This window comes from Schistocerca gregaria, chromosome 1 (genome assembly GCF_023897955.1).
Source record: "Schistocerca gregaria isolate iqSchGreg1 chromosome 1, iqSchGreg1.2, whole genome shotgun sequence".
NCBI classification, from domain to species: domain Eukaryota; kingdom Metazoa; phylum Arthropoda; class Insecta; order Orthoptera; family Acrididae; genus Schistocerca; species Schistocerca gregaria.
Genome location: NC_064920.1, coordinates 139,496,641 through 139,514,892, shown reverse-complemented (window position 1 = coordinate 139,514,892; position 18,252 = coordinate 139,496,641).

The following is an 18,252-nucleotide window of genomic DNA, read 5'->3' as shown; positions in this document are numbered from 1 at the left end:
TACAGGATAAGGTGGTCGACGCGGAACGATGGCCTGCGGCATTTACTGATCATCTGGCTTACATTTGTACCATATCACTCCCTAGGCAAAGTGTGTGGAGAAGCCGCGGGACATGGAAGCTCAATTCGTCACTTTTGGCAGACCCCGTATGTCGTCAGAGAGTCGAGGAGGTATGGGCCACATGTCAACGCTGTCTACCAACATATACCTCCGTGCTTCAATGGTGGCTCGAGTGTACTAAGCCGGCAATAAGAAGAGCTCTCATACAGTCTGGTCGGGATAAGACGAGATGGCAAAGAGACACTCTTGATTATTATTACACCATACTTCGTGAGCTGTCCTTCCAGGTGCCGTCTCCAGAACATCAAGCGGAAGTTCATCGTGTCAAGGCACAAATCCTATCGATCACGCGACGACGACTGGGTGGCATCCCAATACGGGCACGATGTCTCGACACCATCACTGGGGAACATACCTCGATGCACCATGTGTCGCGGGAACATAAACGTTACCGCCGGGCATTGGTAACAGTGCTCCACGGTTTAGATGGCCGTCAACTGACAACACAACAGGACATTGCAAATGAATTTTTAGAGCATTTCCGCCACCTCTATGCCGATACACCGACGGACCGTCTCGTGGGGGAAGAGATACTGCAACATCTGCAAACGACACTGACAGAGACGGATAAGGCAGCGCTTATGGAGCCACTCACACAAGACGATATAAAGGTGGCACCCACGAAAGGAGCGGCCCATAAATCACCAGGGCCAGATGGGATTACGCTAGAGTTTTATCGCGAATTCGTGGACATGATGATGCCACAGTTGGTGTCGATTTACAATGAGGCGATGCGTCAGGACATGCGCCTACCGTCGGATTTTGTGACGGGCTTTCTTCTTCCCATCCCGAAGATGGCGGGGAGTCGCAATGTTAATCAATATCGGCCTCTCACTATGCTAAACACCGATTATAAAATCTTTGCAAGACTACTAGCGTCTCGTCTCAAGCTGGCGATATCCAGGACAATATCCCCTGATCAGGCTTGCCTAGGGGTGCGAAGCAACATCTCCTCGGCGTTAAGTGAATACCGTGACGTTATCGCCCTTGCGGAAACGTGTAAAATGCGAGCAGTGATGATATCTGTGGACTTCGATCGTGCGTTCGATAGGATAAACCATGACTTCGTGGCGTCAGTCATGAGCCGAATGGCGATTCCACCTGTTTTCATCTCCATCTTTATGAGGCTAATACGAGGGGCTACATCGAAGGTGATTGTAAACGGCCGGGAAGCGGGCTCGATTCCTATTAACAGCTCAGTCCGACAAGTGTGCCCACTCTCCATGATGCTGTTTGCGATAGCGCTTGAGCCGCTGTGTGTTATGAGGCGCTCACTTATTGGGATAACGCTTAATGAGAACTCTTTCGTTTGTCGCGCATATGCGGACGACATGATCCTCTCTGTCAGATCAGGACATGAAGTGCGTCAGGCTGTTGAACATCTAGACTCTTACGGGACGGCGGCAGGCAGTGTCGTTAACATGACGAAATCCAAAATGCACAATCCACAATGCACAATGGACGGGGTCTGGAAGACGTATCGAGACCGTTTCAGACGGTGGAATCGCTGAGATGTCTGGGGATTACATTTACCAGTTCACTACGGCGGTCAGCGGCGGCGAGTTCTCGGCGGCTTCTGCAGAATGTCCGTCTGACGATACGCAACAACTCACTGAGAGCCTTTGACATGATCCAACGTGTGGCATACACCAACGTTCACATAGCGTCACGACTGCCCCATTTAGCGCAGATCCTACCAATACCGAAGGGTATTGCAGATCGCCTCATGGCTGCCTTTGGTTACTATGTTAGTACTGGGATGTTATTTAAGATCAAGTATGATACGTTAACGCTACAGTTCCGGAACGGTGGCCTCATCCTCACAAACGTGAGAAACAAAGCTCTGGCGCTTTACATGCGAGCGTTGATACGAAATTGGCAACAAAGAAAGCATAACATAACGTCAGCTCTGATAGAAGTACTTGTTCCGCCTTCGTACGAACCCCCTATTGCGATGGGCAATATTTCGCCTTCTCTTGCACACATTGCCTCATTTCTTGTTCATTACAGTTATGTTCGTCTGAAAGTACTTTCGACGAGAATACCCACGACTCGGGAGATCTATAGATGCTTGATGGATCATCATGGCCGCAATATAATGGAATTCAAATACCCGTCGAGAACGTGGAACCACATTTGGTGTGCAGTGCATACTCCATTACTGTCAACAGCAGCGAGAACGATGTGGTATATTCTTATAAACCGTAAACTTGTGACCAGGAGTCCATTACATACAATTCATATGGTCGATTCTCCTCTTTGCACCAACTGTGGACTGTTAGCAACGGAAGAACATGGTTTAGTGTGTGGCGCAGCGAGGGACGTCTAGATGCTGACGCGTCGAATAATGACCTTCCTTCGGCGCACTAATTACTCAGAAATCACATCGGATGTACTTTTTCTACCGGACAAGACCTTTTTTCCCAAACAAAAGACATATGCGGTCAATTGGATCGCTGGACATGCGACGAAATATTTGAATTCGTACGATATTAAGTCCGTGATGGATTATTGGATGTATTTACAAGCACAACACGAGCTTATACGGAGTCATACGATTTAGGAAGTGTTTTTCACAATCCTCCCGATAGCTGGAGTGTCCGCCCGTGACTAAGATTGTCATTTACTTTATTGCTGTTACAAGAAAAAAAAAGAAAAAAAAAGAAAAAAAGAGGGCGGCCTTTGTGTTGATTTTTTGGTTTCCAAATTGTTTTTGCTGTCTCAATACTTTTCTTATCCCTAGGACAGCACAATTGTAAGAATAAAGACTGTTTGTTTACCCTGCCTTCCTGTTCAAAATAAAAAAAGCACTGAAACTGGGTCAAACAGGCCTCTGTGACCGTGCCGTTCTAGGCGCTTCAGTCCGGAACCGCGCTGCTGCTACGGTCGCAAATTCGAATCCTGCCTCGGGCATGGATGTGTGTGATGTCCTTAGGTTAGTTAGTTTTAAGTAGTTCTAAGTCTAGGGGACTGATGACCTCAGATCGTAAAACCCATAGTGCTTAGAGACATTTGAACAATTTTTTTCAGACTACGTCAATAGTTCGGCATCCACAGGCACTTGAGAGCGATCAACTTCCTGTGATTACTTGGTGAGTGGTCCTTGGTGTTGCTGTGACCCAGAAGTGTTTTGAGGGATGGAAGTGGTTCCAGCTCCATCCGCTGATCACTGCCGACCTCCTGGTGATGTCTAAAACGAGGGCGGAGGTTGTAGTGGTGGCAGGTTGGCCGTTGGACACACTTGTACCGGGCGTCGTTGTTTAAGTCATGCTGTATCTAGCCCGCGCGCCGAGCGGGAAAGGGCGTCCGACTTTGGCTGCTGCGTGGTGGGCCAATAACGTATCCAATGCTACAGCTGCTAATGAACGGCCGGTCGGAGTGGCCGAGCGGTTCTAGGCGCTTCAGTCTGGGACCGCGCGACGACTACGGTCGCAGGTTCGAATCCTGCCTCGATCATGGACGTGTGTGATGTCCTTAGGTTAGTTAGGTTTAAGTAGTTCTAAGTTCTAGGGGACTGGTGACCTCAGATGTTAAGTCCCATAGTACTCAGAGCCATTTTTTGCTAATGAACGATACCCACTGTGCTGTCTCATCGACAAGTTTCGGGTGGAGGCCGAACAGTGAAATGAAGACTCAGCGGAGAGAACCGGGTAAATCAATTTTTATGAAACTCGAGAAAAAGCGATATAAAGTTACAAATCTTTTTATTTCAAAAATTAAACTTCTTTGGCGCATCGAATGTGAAAATAACGTTACTGGCATCCGGCGAGTTCCCAGAATGAAATAATTTCCCAAAATCCAGTCAAACGTCAGAAAGTAAGTGGAAAGAAACAGATGAGTCAGGGGAGACAGACGCAATAGTTCCATAGTAATCACGACTAAACAGATGTCTGCTTGTGATAATACAGCGACAGTACATATCACGCATATGTACGTAATGAATAAGGGGATACACGGTAAAGTTTTTATTTTCGCCGCGAGCAGAGTCGCAAAATATACAGTTTCTCTCGAATGATCAATATTCAGGGGTATGCCCACGAAAGAGTCTAAGAAACATGGGATGCAAAACACATACAGGTACCTTAAGAGCTGTGAACACTTCTTAACCTTCGATACTGTGAAACTAATCTATTCTACTGCAAGCTCTTTGGCAGTCTTATTTTGGGAGGAAGTAGCATGGAACAAAATGAGAAAATAATGTGTGTTAAACATGGGCTCTAAATTGCACACTTTAAGAGCTATGAGCGCCTGTTCATCTTCGCTACGAGAAATACGTCTATTGTGCTGAATAGGTGCCCGTAGCTCTTCAGATACACATTGTAGAGCCCACGTTTACTGGAGTTTTGTGCTTCCAATGATCGTTCCTGTCACATACATGAATACTAGCCATTCCTCCTGGGACACACTGTATGGAGCTCTTCAGTGTTCTCACTCAACGCATGAGTGATAAAGTGAAAAAGGAATGACGTCACTTCATCTGCACCTTGTTTCGCAATGCATTGAGGACAAACATAAAATAAGGATTTTACTGATGCCACAGCATGGATACTGGACGTATTAATCGAAAGTTGCAGCTTAAAGTAAACGTCATTGTTTGACATATTTGGCAGGGGCACACTTTTTGCAGAGTCTGGCTTCTATTTGATTTTCCTTGCCTCCAGTTCTCTGAGGGCGGGAGAGAGCGAGCGCATCATAATTATGTTTACCGTGCCCTGCTCAATCAGTACTGGCTTGCCCACCCCTTTACCCAGAAAAAATGGTCGTTTCATCTTAAAGCAAAACTGTGAATACTAATATCTTTGATCTGGTTTGGTATCTTCTTCCGTTATGGCCACTGAACAGGAGCGTACGATCAGTCTGACTCGAATTGTACCAATAAATCAATTGGGAAAGAATGTGATTCACCTCTTTTTTTCCCCATACCCTTCAAATCAATGGCTTCTGATCCGCGATCAAGTGAGACTTATTTCCATAGAGATACACGTGAAACATCTTGACGCTGCATGTGATAGCCAGCTCCTCTCCCTCTATTTGCTGGCAATTTCTCTGGGCCATATTTAATATTTTAGATGCAAAGGCACTGGGCTGTTCTGTGCCATTGGCGTATTTGTGGGACAGCACTGCATCATCAGAGTTTTCGCGCGTTAAGCGTTTCTAAACAAGCGCCTCACTAAGGCAGTTTTTAAATTGCAAGAAAGTTCCTTTATTACGCAAATAATTCACAGGGTGAGAAATCTGGGATGAGCTCTTCGTTATTTAATATATATCCTAGGTGAGATCTGAATTTCTCCCAGCGTATGACACACTACTAGCCATTAAAATTGCTACGCCACGAAGATGACGTGCTACAGACGTAAAAATTCAAACGACAGGAAGAAGATACTGTGATATACAAATGATAAGCTTTTCAGAGTATTCACACAAGGTTGGCGCCGGTGGCATCTACAACGTACTGACATGAGTAAAGTTGATTTCTCATACACCGACAGTTGACCAACGTTGCCTGGTGTGATGCCTCATGTAAGAAGGAGAAATGTGTACCATCACGTTTCGGACTTTGATAAAGTGCGGATTGTAGCCTATCGCGATTGCGGTTTATCGTATCGCGACATTGCTGCTCGCGTTGGTCGAGATCCAATGACTATTAGCAGTATATGGAATCGATGGGTCCAGAAGGGTAATAGAGAACGCCGTGCTGGATCCCGACGGCCTCGTATCACTAGCAATCGAGATGACAGGCATCTTATCCGCATGGCTGTAACGGATCGTGCAGCCACGTCTCGATCCCTGAGTCAACAGATGGGGACGTTTGCAAGACAACAACCATCTGCACGAACAGTTCGACGACGTTTGTAGCAGCATGGACTATCAGCTCAGAGACCATGGCTGCGGTTACCCATGACGCTGCATCACAGACACGCAGACAAGATCGCCTGCGATGGTGCACTCAACGACGAACCTGGGTGTACGAATGGAAAAACTTCATTTTTTCGGATGAATCCAGGTTCTGTTTACAGAATCATGATGGTCGAATCCGTGTTTGGCGACGTCGCGGTGAACGCACATCGGAAGCGTGTATTTGTCATCGCCATAATGGCGTATCACCCGACGTGATGGTATGGGGCGCAATTGGTTAAACGTCTCGGTCACCTTTTGTTCACATTGACGGCACTTTGAACAGTGGACGTTACATTTCAGATGTGTTACGACCCGTGGCTCTACCCTTCATTCGGTCCCTGTGAAACCCTACATTTCAGCAGGATAATACACGATCGCATGTTGCAGGTCCCGTACGTGCCTTTCTGGATACAGGAAATGTTCGACTGCTGCCCTGACCAGCACGTTCTCCAGAACTCTCACCAACTGAGAACGTCTGGTCAATGGTGGCCGTGATGACTGGGTGTTGTGTGATGTTCTTAGGTTAGTTAGTTTTAAGTAGTTCTACGTTCTAGGGGACTGATGACCATAGATGTTAAGTCCCATAGTGCTCAGGGCCATTTGAACCTGCCAATGGTGGCCGAGCAACTGGCTCGTCACAATACGTCAGTCACTCGTCACAATACGTCAGTCACTACTCTTGATGAACTGTGGTATCGTGTTGAAGCTGCATGGGTAGTTGTACCTGTACAAGCCATCCAAGCTCTGTTTGACTCAATGCCCAGGCGTATCAAGGCCATTATTACGGCCATAGGTGGCTGTTCTGGGTACTGATTTGTCAGGATCTATGCACCCAAATTGCGTGAAAATGTAATCACATGTCAGTTCTAGTATAATATATTTGTCCAATGAATACCCGTTTATCATCTCCATTTCTTCTTGGTGTAGCAATTTTAATGACCAGTAGTGTACAATGTTCAAATAACTTAAGGAACTGCAGCCGTGTAACGTCGGTGATAACCGTTGACATTTCGACAGGTGACTACCCCGTCATTTTCAAGGCGAAACTGCAGCAAATAAGTGCCTTGCTAGGGGATGTAAAACCTCGGTTTGCACAGCAATTTCGGAAACATAACACACACATACGCTGTAAACACTAGAGCCACACACAATCGAAAATGACCGACGCCATAAGTTACCGATAGCGAAAATTAATGATCAGAGGTAAGGCAGTATTAACTCTGTCCCTCAGTTTTTGGAAAAGGAAGAGAGCAATATTCCAAGCAGAATTTAAGCAGAAATCTCCATCTCTATTTACAAGGTTACTTGCTAATTCAGTTTCAAGTGCTCACTTAATAACACTGTCGCAATAACTGGAAGTGCATGCCAGTCTCCGTGTGGTCCTTAGGATGACCAGTGCCAAACAAGTGTTTCGCAGTAGCCAACTTGCTAGGCTATTGTAAGTGTGTGAGACACTCATGCTCAGTAACGTACACTGGACCTCCACGGTCCTGAAAGTCTGACCAATGTATGACATGTCACAACTGCAAAGAACACTATAGATATCTGCCTTGCTCAGACCAAGATCATCCCCATTCAAACTTATTTGTTTCTACAAACTGATATTTGTCACCATCCAGCTCAGCGTGAAGGGGTGCTTAGTATCGTGGTTCACAGGGCCCATGTCACTACACACTCTCAGACTTTGTCAGCTGAATTAACTCATTTTGAGCTCACCTTTCGTCAGAATACATATAGTGAAAGACAGATAACACGCGTGTTGCACTATCGATCAATCGTGCAACGGGTAAGTGATGATAATACCGAGTTGGCACCGAGGTCTCTGGCCTTTCTGCATTACTTAGGGAACATTTTCAACCAGAATGTTCGTATGTCGGGGTAATACTATGTGTAATGTGTTTTCAGACCGCCGTCTAAGATTAGGGTACTTTTGGGTCGCGTTAATGATGATCTCGGTTGGTGTAAGACAGGTGTCTGTCATGTTCTTGCAGTTGAAGCGTGTCATATATTGGTCAGACTATCAGGAGCGTGGAGGGTGGGTCTACTGAGCGTAACCGTTACACACGCTTACAACAGCCGAGCAAATCCGCCATTGCACAAAATTGTCTTGGTACTGTCGTCCTCGGAAATGTAACAACCCGGAGATTATGGCATGCACTTCCAGTTGTTGGGATGATGTTACTAATGATCAGTTGAAACTGAATTATTATCTTTCCAGAATTATTCTACAAACTGAGGTTTTAAAATCCCTTGTACAGCGCTCACATGTTGCAGTTTTGCCTTGAAAGTTACACTGTGGTCACCTGTAGAAATATCGACTGTTATTGATGATGTCACCTAGCTGCCGTCCCATAAGTTATTTGGACATACGTCTTTGCTGTTTTGCACTTGGGTGAAAGAAATGAAATTTTTCGGGCTTGAAGCCTCTCATACAACATCCTAAGATTTTGCATGTGCTGCTCCCGTGCTACCCTGATAATTAGCAAGGCATGTAAACAATAAAGACAACTGGGGATTCCTTCGATGAGTTAGTCAAAGTAGTTCAGAAATATTTCAGGAGCGCTTGCAGTCTGCTTTAAGGATACGTGCTGAATTACGTATTAATTTCCAAAACCTGTTTTCTCTGGTCATCTTCAGGTAACAGTAAATAGGCATCACCAAGATCTGTGTTAGAAAAATCTTAAGCCCAGCCAATTTGGCCTACAATTCCTCTGGCCTACGAACTGGATAGAGATCTATATTAGCATGAGCATCGGTGGTAGACTTAAAATCATCAAAAAATTGTAAGTGAGTCATCTGGCTTTTTAACTACAGTTATGGGTGCTGCTCACGGCTCTACACATGCTGGGGATATTACCTCCACACTTTGCAATCTATCTAGTTCCACTTTAACTTGATGGCATATGGCATTGGATGTCCGCCACAACGCAAACGAACTGTTGATTACTTGAAGGATACTTGGGGTTGGAACCCTGACGCATACTCTAATGTATGGTCAAACAGTCGCTTATAATGCGAGCATGACGTATCAGGTTCCTTGAATGGAAACGCGGTTGAAACTGGATTCACTTGGTTTTGAATTTGAAAAACGAAAAGCTTAGAAACGTCTAAGCCCATAATATATGTATTTCTCCAAGAGTTTACTGCCAGCAGCGTAGTTGTCGAGCTACATGTTTGTAGTAAATTTGGAACACGACCTGTCCTCGCAAACAGAAAGGTCTATTTATTCTACTTATCACTCCTCACTGAGGAAAGTACAGTTGTGGAGATCCGATGCGCTGGTACTCGTGCACACTGATCAGAGACACTGCCGCGCCTGTGTCCATCTGGAATCTTGCCTGTTTCCATTAATTTCCAGCTGGAGCATCGTCTTCTGCATCCTTTCTGCTGCTGCTACTGGCATCGGAAAAGATGGCATGCTGCACGCTGGCGGCTGCTGTTCTCGCCAGATAGGGGAGACACTTGCTAGATGGCCCTGTTTGCCACTTACAAAAGAGGCGACATCATGGAATGGGCGATCACATCACTGATGCATTGTAACACCATCTGCAGACGGTTTCATCGCACGAACTTTTCTGAGACTCTCTGGCAACGACACAGCGGAGACATTTTTTGAGCTTCCAGTTGTTTTGGGACGCGCCGATGGTGAACGGAGCGCTTCTGTTTGTGATGGTAGTGATGATGGTAATATGGTGGTGTGGGTACATGACACCAATATCTTTAGCACCTGTACGAAAATGTTATGAGACAAACGCAATTCACAGAATTACAAAACTGCAGCTACAGTTGATAATAAAACCGCAGCGTAACACACGAGGGTCGGTCAAAAAGTAATGCCTCCCATTTTTTTTCTACTTAAAAAAATTAAGTTAAGTGAAAAATTTGAAATTGGCGCCATTCCTCAAACCTTCTTCTGCAATCCACTGCAGTAGTAACTTTCTGTGTCAACAGGTGGCAGCACAGCAGAAGTTTGTAAGATGGCCGACATCGATGTTCGTTTGAGACAGCGTTGTGTGATTGAATTCTTGAATGCAGAAGGTGAAACGCCCATACGCATTCATGTAAGACTGAAGAAGGTGTATGGTGTTGTGACAGTGGATGTCAGCACTGTTAGACGATGGGTTCGTCGTTGTAAGGAAGCTGAAGGGCAAACACCGTTGACTGACGAAAAGCGGAGCGGCAGGCCGGTGAGTGCAGTGACTCCATACCACATTCAGCAAGTTGATGACATCATTCGTGGTGACCGTCGGGTGACTGCAGATGAAGTGTGTCGCATTATTTCTCTTAGTAAAGGCAGTGTGATCACGATTATTAAACAATTGGGGTACTCAAAAGTTTGTGCACGGTGGGTTCCAAGAATGTTAACCGATCAGAATAAAGAGGCAAGGAAGACAATAGCCTCCCAACACTTGCAGCGCTTCCGTTTGGAGGGAGATGAGTTTCTGAAAAAAATTGTGACCGGGGACGAAACATGGGTGCATTTTTTTGAACCCGAATCAAAGAGGCAGTCAATGGAGTGGCGTCACACAAGCTCGCCGAGGAAGAAAAAAATTCAAAACTGTGCGATCGGCAGGGAAAGTTATGGCAACAGTTTTCTGGGATACAGAGGGTGTGATTCTGGTTGATTTTTTGGAGCAGGGATGCACAATAAATTCTGTTCAATACGTCACAACCCTCAAAAAACTTAAAGCACGTCTTCAGCGAGTTCGCCCAACAAAATCAATGGCAGATGTTCTTCTTTTGCATGACAATGCAAGACCACACACCAGTCGTCACACCTCTGACGAGATTGTCAAAATTGGATGGGAAGTTTTGCCTCATCCCCCATACAGCCCTGACCTGGCACCATCAGACTTCCATCTGTTCGGGCCACTAAAAGAAGCTCATCGTGGGATTCATTTTGAAGATGAGGAGGCCGTCAAAACATCCGTGCATCAATGGCTTAGGAAGCAGAGCTGTGATTTTTACCGTGCTGGGATACATGCCCTTGTTCAAAGATGGACCAAAACTGTAGAGATGGGCGGAGATTACATTGAAAAATGACAAAATGATCCTCAATGTTGTGGTTTTCAACCTATGTAATTGCATTTAAATTTCCTGACAATTAAACGTAGAAAAAAAATAGGAGGCATTACTTTTTGACTGACCCTCGTATATAAATACATGCAGTAATACGAAAATTACGTATGTGTGTAGTCTAAAACTTAGGCCAAAAAAGGAAAGAGCGGCAAACTGAATTAAAGCAGAATAATAGACAGCTGCGGTTGTCTGATCGCTGGAGTAAAAAAGTTGAGCCAGCGGCTCAACAACTTACTTAAGTCTCCAGCATAAAAGTAGGATGGAGTTCAAACACTTCACAAAACTATAAAACCTTTACCACACTCATGTTGTGGTCAGCTAAAATAGAGGACAGATCCCCAGTTCACTTTGCTTATCACAAAATAAATGCACTCAGCTACAGTGTCGTGTACAATGATTTACCCCACAGGCAACGTAATGGGGGATCCTCTCGCCATGATATGAAGCCATGTGTTACGGGACACTGCCCAATTCAGAGGCGGCTCAAGGACGCTTCATCTCATTGCTGTTACTGGCATGAGGAATGCCACGTACGAATAGTTGACTTCGATACACAAGGTTTATTGTCTCTTACTGCCAATCATTCCTTCTGCCGCAGTAGCATGGATCTCCAACTCAGCAGTGAAATTACAGCCTACAGAGGAATGGCACATTGTGTAACATCATGATTCCTCCAGCCCTTCTTGGGGGCTTTGATTGCTTGTTTCTTTCCCAAATTCCCACATCCTCTGGTTTGGCACAGTAACACCTGCTTCTTCCATCAGAACTACAGGACTTACAATTGGTCATGAGTTAGCTAGATCATTTTCTCTGCTGGGTACATGTGCTGCAAGACTGTTGAGCCATATGTGCACCAGTTTTCTGTCGCACACATCGAATATTGATAGCTGTGGCCCCACTTTGCATGTCTTGGGCTGTTGCCTGGCGAGGAGACCACGCCATCCTGCGAGATGGTGGACTGGTGCACGGTCGCTCTTGGATTTGATGTTGTACGTTGGCTAGTTGGAGGGAAAGAGGCAGTTGGATTGCCTGCCTGGGGCCCTATTCTGTGTCTTTTCCCCATTTTGCCGATCGGTTTGGTACGCGAGCGCACGGAACGATCTTGTTTTCGAAGGAGAGCCCCAGCATTATTCTGCAAGTATTCCGAAACTGATGATGAACGGTCCTAAAGACCCGAAACGCTGTTGTCAGTTCTCCTCGCGCCAACCAATCAAAACCAATCTGCCTCAGATCCCGCGCAAGCGCACTGCAGCCCCACAGAGGTACAAACCCGAAGCGGCTAGCAGCCGACACAGGCAAGCTGTTCTTCACAATACCAAAAAGTGTGGTTAGAGTACGTAATAGTGTTCAAATTTCGCTGGCCACGTGCTTCCATGAACGCATGGTAGCGGTAGAATATTGATTGTGTTCTGGAAACTGTCATAAATGTCACATTATGTCATTTTATTCTCATTCACATCGACACGTTGTTTTTGATTTTACGGTTCGGAATATGCTTCACAAATAAAAGAAGTGAATTGCGTATGGCAGTAAATAAACTGACTTCAGTTAGTTGCATAGACAGTATACATCTCCACGAACACCAAAAATTGTTTAAGAGAGTGTCAAAGAATGAGAAAATGCATCCAAATAAAGATTCCCCATATGATACATCAACGATTCGGTTCATAAAAACAAAATTTAATAAAATGCCTTTTCGAGAGCGTGTGGCGAGTGCAGCTATAGAAGTTTGTTGTTGTTTGTAACATGCATCTGATGAATCAAAATGTTTCGTTCAAAAAAAATGGTTCAAATGGCTCTGAGTACTGTGGGACTTAACATCTATGATCATCAGTCCCCTAGAACTTCGAACTACTTAAACCTAACTAATCTAAGGACATCACACAACACCCAACCACCACGGAGGAGAGAAAATCCCTGACTCCGCCGGGAATCGAACCCGGGAACCCGGGCGTGGGAAGCGAGAACGCTACCGCACGACCACGAGATGCGGCCCAATGTTTCGTATATGGTGGTATAGTCTGAGATTATTGTGGTGGGAACCTTTCATCTCTGTCTACTGTTATTATCCGATCGCAGATAAATACTTGTGACAAGGTAGAATATAAAGAAGCTCGCAGTAATTTAAGCTGTGCTCTTAGATTCCTGTCTGACCACACTCTGGGAAATCGCTACGTATTCGTAAAGAATGGTGAATTATTTGTAACAAGAAAAAATATAAATGTCCCTGACAGCTGTTTCATGCACAGCAATGGCACCTTTCATTTCTTAAACATATGGAAGTCACGAAATCGAAGATACTCATTACCGAGAAAGAGCGCTCTTAGATGTAAATAATAAGGAATATTTCAGAAAAATGCTAAACTCTGGCGATTAACGAAGTCTCAGAATTTGTTACAAACACGAAAAAAAAAATTTGGTTTCACACGGTATGCCAACCTACGAGACTGCAGTTCCCTGCCCTACCAACTTCGCTATTACGACTCGCATGCCTTTGTCGCTTTATTTCACGTAACGCTCCAGAAAGGTGCAAGCAGAATTTGTTGCCGAATGTTGCGGACGTGCGCTGTAAATACATGAAATTTTGGAGGGTTCCCTCTATCAGGCTTCACAAAATTACTTTGCATTGTTACTTAAAAGTTCCGAATGCGGTTCGATAGTTGATAAGTAAACCATTTGCGCAAAAATGTACGTGAAGTCATTAGTAACTTCAGCTAACACTCATGTGATATACATAACCAGAGCCGGCCTTTTGAAATTTAACGACATTTTAAACTCTTAAGTACATAAAAAAACAATTATTTTGTGACAATATTGACCGAAACTGTTTTTATGTTATAATCATTCAGAGTAACGACAATACAAACCACATTTGTAACAAAGGAAAATGTCTATTATTAAGTCACTATCCACCTGGACATGTGCTGGTGATTCTTCAGTAACACAACCACTAAATCCGAAGATGAAACCGCTCAATATGTTTAAAATAACAAATTCTAGATATAAATAAACCACAGAAAACCAAACGAGACGGCCAAACCGAAATCCAAAACTTCTCCTGTACAGTTGTCGAAAAATCGGCAGGAGGACCGATCGGTAACAGGTCTCAGAAGCTTACTGAATAGGAACTTCGGATAAAGAACCGACAATTACGTCACTACCAAAGTTAACCTACTGTACCAATCGGTAGGAACAATACAGAATAGGGCCCCTGGTAGCGCCTCGCTGCTATTGGTTAAACGCGCTGGCCGCGGCGTGTCTTCCCTGCCTGTATACAGCTGAGTACAGGGGAAGTGGTGGCCTGGCCTCGTGTGTGTTGATGTCAGTAAGTGATTTGGATACGACCTGTCTAGCACATTATACCCTTACGGCTGTAACCAAAGTACGGAATTGTCTTATTTTGTTCAAGCAGTGCATATGCGAATAGTAAGTGTCGGCTCTGACATTGTGTGAAAGATTCTGTCTGTTCATCAAAGTTCCTTCCTTTCTGGCTTCTGGATTGTGTGTGCTTGTGGTATCGGGCTGCAGTGTGTGACAAGGATTGCCCAGAAAGTAACTTACCGCATATTTTTCTTCAACTATTCTTTATTGAACATAACGAGAGTAACACACACAAAAAATGGTGTTTTATCTACACATCCAGTTTTTCCACGTAATCTCCATCTCGTTCTATGGTCTTCATCTAGTGCGAAATAAGGGCGTGTCTGCCCTGTCGGTACCAATACTTGCCCTGGTGGCGGAGCCAGTGCCTCACTGTGTGAGTCCTTGACAGATGCAGAGCCAATTGGCGAGTAGTAATGCGTCTGTCCTCACGAATGACAACATCAGCTTGCTGCAACATGCCAGGTGCGACAGCCGTGAAGGGTCTCCCCGACTGCTTCAAATCCTGGCGCTCCGCTGAACCCCTACTTATGACCTCACCCTCCGTCTCCAGTGACTAACTTTACTTCTGTCGAGAGCAGATACTCCATAGGCTTTGCACAAGCGTTTGTGAATATTCCCCACAGCTTCTTTCTCTATAGTGAGAAATTCAACGACGGCACGTTGCTTGTAACGTAAATCATTTACATAGGCCGGTATGACACTATCAAATTTCTTTGTCAAAGATTTGATCAAATATTCGTCAAATATATTTGACAAAAGATCTTTGACGTGGCGCTAAAAAGTGGTATTAACTGTCATCATATTTTTCGTCAATGTTCAAGATGGCTGACAACAAGAACTTGTTATTAACGTCAGCAGCCGGCCGCGGTGGTCTCGCGGTTCTAGGCGCGCAGTCCGGAACCGTGCGACTGCTACGGTCGCAGGTTCGAATCCTGCCTCGGGCATGGATGTGTGTGATGTCCTTAGGTTAGTTAGGTTTAAGCAGTTCTAAGTTGTAGGGGACTGATGACCACAGCAGTTGAGTCCCATAGCGCTCAGAGCCATTTGAACCATTTTTGAACGTCAGCAGTTGCATGTACCACAGTTGCAGTGTGGGCACTTGCGGAAGAGAAGTGGGGGGAAAAAATGAAACGCACCTGGGTGAAGCCGTGGGTTTTACGACGACACGATAAAAGCATTCAACAAGACTTGTTACGTGAGCTTGTAGTGGAGGACGTCAAGTCGTACATCAGTTACTTAAGAATGGATGAGCATACATTTCAGTACGTGCTCAGTGAAGTGTATCCTCATATTACAAAACACAATACTCACTTAATAACTGCTATATCTGCAGAAGAAAGGCTCACTGTAACACTCCTATTCCTTGCTACAGGAGAGGGTTAGGTTAGGTTATGTCAGGTCAGGTCTGGGCTGGTCTCCAATCTTCTTAATCTATTTTTGTATTCAGCGTGCCTCACTTTGTAAAGCGCCTCATCAGCTTCATACATCTCTGTTAATTTTGTAGTTATCGGTACACACCAATCGTATTTACCGGCAACGTTTACAAAAACACTACAGATGACAGAACGCTGCAGCGATGCTAGTGCTCCATCTGGTAACATGCCACATTGCAGTGAACAGAAGACAAGCGACTTCTTTGATCAAATCTACAACGAGGCCCTAGATTTGATCAAATATTTGGCGACATTTGACGAAGTTCCCTATTACACCATCAGATTTCTTTGACAGAGGTATTTGACAAAGATATTGGACAAAGAAATTTGATAGTGTAATATCGGCCATACGCCAGTTTAAAACTGTCCTGCAGCTACGCTATCTGTCGGAAGTGACGGGAACTTAGCGTGCACATTCAGGAGACTTCAAATAATACATACGTAACGTTTCGCATTCGTAGCATTGTTTTCGACTGAGAAAAAAAAATGCGGTGCTTTACTCTCTGGGCAACACTCGTAAGTTGTGAAATGATTTTTACTGTACCTGTTGGAACACACATTTTGAGTCATTGTTTGGCTGTGCAAAGAATATAGATGTCAAGCAAACCGACCTATCAGATATCGTGATTTATGATGCAACGTCCGAATCTTTTATGCTTCTTCTTTGTTTAATGTGTCCACCGGTAGTAATTTATACTTGATTTCTACCTTTGAGACTCCTTTAAAGTGCACCGCTATACTCTATGGTAGGTCTGTTGTTCGGTGAGTAGCGAGTGTCTTTCTTCCACTTAGTGCGTTGTTCTGTTGTTTGATGTATGGTGCCGCCATTTGCGAATAGGATGTGTTGCTGTTGTACTCATATTCTCCTATTCAGTTTAGTGATTCCTGAAAGCAGTTGGTATGACCTTCCACTGGTATGCCGATCACTGGTGCTTATTTATCAAAATTTTCACTACTAAAATCTTGTTTGTATAGGCTCTTTAAGTCATGTAATACTCAAGCTTATATGAGTTTCAAGTGTATTAAAGAAGTTTATTATGTTGTAGGCAATACTTAGAATCAAATCATGAATGGATTGTACATGGATTGTATCCTCCACTGTCTTTGCCCAGTTACTCATACTCATTTCCAAGCCCATGGATCAATAGGTATATTTGTTAGTTGATTTGTGTAGCTGGTCAGCTGTATAAAATGATATGTCTTCTTATAATTTGGTGAATGCTTATTCTACTTTATCCATTTTGATTAAGTTGGCACTTGTTAGCTGCCCATGTTCGTCTGTTCTGTGTGTTTTTGGCGTAAGTTTTCAGTCATTTCAATTTTTAGTATTCTGAAGTTGCTCGCCATCCAAACAGAAGCTTTGATTGACTAGGAGCGCTTGTGGGAGAGTGCCATGTGATTATTGTTTTAAATTATTAGGAATGTTTACCCTTCACCATTTCTGTTTCTGCTATAAATGTATCATGAACTTTATTATTCACGAGTTGTTTTTAATCGTACTGCATTTCACTTTACCACTTAAATTTTATATTCGGTTTGATCTTTATTGATGTAAAGATTTTGTATTCGGATTTCATCATGGTTAACTGTGATAACTTTAACTGATTTTTCTAACGGTGATTGAAGTGTAAAATATTCAAGCGTGTGATCTGAGGAATTATTGGTTACGTGTTCAACCAAGGAATCTGTGTTGGAAGATATTCATTCTAATCTCGTCTAGCACGCAATTTCTGGTGCCTTGTACCTTTCCGTTCACCACGTCGAACATCCTTAAATAATAGGGTCCTGCAGACCCATAAACCGTGCAGCGATAATCAAGCCGAGAGAGAACGAAGGCTGTGTAAAACTGGAGCATACATGTTCGGTCTGCTCCCCATGAATTATCACTAACACATTTAGAAATTCTGATTGCTTTCATGGACTGTCTTTCTAGGTTCTTAAGGTGTGGAAATCAAGTAAGTTTGGACTCACATGTGAGGACCTTTAAAATTAAGAACAGTGGCCCTCATCCCCAACCCAAGGATGTTTAAAACGGAACGTGAACTGTTGAAAAGAACACACACAGACTTACCTGCTGAGAATTTAAAACCCCTCTCCTCCGCCTATTCATCCAACTGCCGAAGAGTCCATTGCAACTGACTTTGTTGCAAGGCTTGAGGAGAAAGAAAAGACAGAGGAGGCGTAAGCAAACAAAGAAGACTGTAGGGGACATTGAACTACTAACGTAATGCTATTAACAACTACTGCAAAGACAGTCACACTTAAAACATTACATAGAGTGACGTCGTTCAATTGTCCAAAGCGATCAGGCGGACATCACTGACTCGATATCTTAAAT